This window comes from Arachis duranensis, chromosome 1 (genome assembly GCF_000817695.3).
Source record: "Arachis duranensis cultivar V14167 chromosome 1, aradu.V14167.gnm2.J7QH, whole genome shotgun sequence".
NCBI lineage: Eukaryota > Viridiplantae > Streptophyta > Magnoliopsida > Fabales > Fabaceae > Arachis > Arachis duranensis.
In genome coordinates, this window is record NC_029772.3 from 27702608 (window position 1) to 27704141 (window position 1534).

Consider the following 1534-nt stretch of genomic DNA (forward strand, 5'->3'; position numbering starts at 1 on the left):
TCTTCCCACTCCTTAGTTGAACTGCTTGACATTCTTCTGTTATCTGTTTAGATATTTGCTGTTTTGCTTGATTCAACTGCAGTTCTATGCTCTTGTTAGCAACTTTAGTTTCATAGAGCATCTCTTTAAATTCTGCTAACTGTTCTGTCATCAGGAGCAATTGTTGATTAAGCTCAATCATCTGTTCTTGAGGATTGGGATCAGTGCTACTGCCATGACTTCCTCTTTTGGGGAGAACTCATTGCTAGAGTACAAATATTGATTTCTAGCAACAGTGTCTATAAGCTCTTGAGCCTCCTCAATTGTCTTCCTCATGTGTATAGATCCACCAGCTGAGTGGTCTAAAGACATCTGAGCTTTTTCTGTAAGCCCATAGTAGAAGATGTGTAACTGTACCCACTCTGAAAACATTTCAGAGGGATATTTTCTTAGCATACCTCTATACCTCTCCCAGGCATTATAAAGGGATTCATTATCCTCTTGTTTAAAGCCTTGGATGTCCAGCCTTAACTGTGTCATCCTCCTTGGAGGGTAAAAGTGATTTAGGAATTTGTCTGATAACTGTTTCCATGTCTTTATGCTTGCTGTAGGTTGGTTATTCAACCACCTCTTAGCTTGATCTTTTACAGTAAATGGAAACAGTAATAGTCTGTAGACATCCTGATCCACCTCTTTATCACGTACCGTGTCAGCAATTTGTAAGAACTGTGCCAGAAACTCAGTAGGCTCTTCCTGAGGAAGACCGGAATACTGGCAATTTTGCTGCACTATGATAATGAGTTGAGGGTTTAGCTCAAAGCTGCTTGCTTTGATGGGAGGTGTACAGATACTACTCCCATATGCAGCTGTAATGGGGTTAGCATATGACCCCAGAGTCCTTCTCGACTGATCAATCCCACTTAGGTCCATGATGGATAAAGGGAAATGATTTGGATTGCAAATAGATAAAAATATATTTTTTTTATTTTTTTTTGAATTAACCAAAAAATAAAATAAAAACAAAAGGAAAATAAAATAAAAATTCGAAAATTAAAAGAAAATAAGATCAAAGCAAATTGAAAACTGAATCAATTAGTTAATTAAAAAGATTTTGAAAACAGCAATTAGAAAGATATGATTGAAAAATTTTTATGAAAAAGATTTGATTTTTGAAATGAGGAAAGAGAAAAACAACAAAATGATACCAAACCTAAAATTTTTAGAAAATCAAACACAAATTTTCGAAAATTTTAAAGGAAAAACACAAAGAGGACACCAAACTTAGAATTTTTACGGATTAAAAAGGGGCTAAAGACATGCAAATTCGAAAATTAGAAGAAAAACAAAAGCATGCAATTGACACAAAACTTAAAATATGAAACTAGACTCAACTAAAAGACTCTAAACCGACGAAAACAAAACAGTCCTAATCTAAGTAACAAGATAAGCCGTCAGTTGTCCAAACTCGAACAATCCCCAGCAACGGCGCCAAAAACTTGGTGCACGAAATTGCAATCACACTTTGCAATCCCGCACAACTAACCAGCAAGTGCAC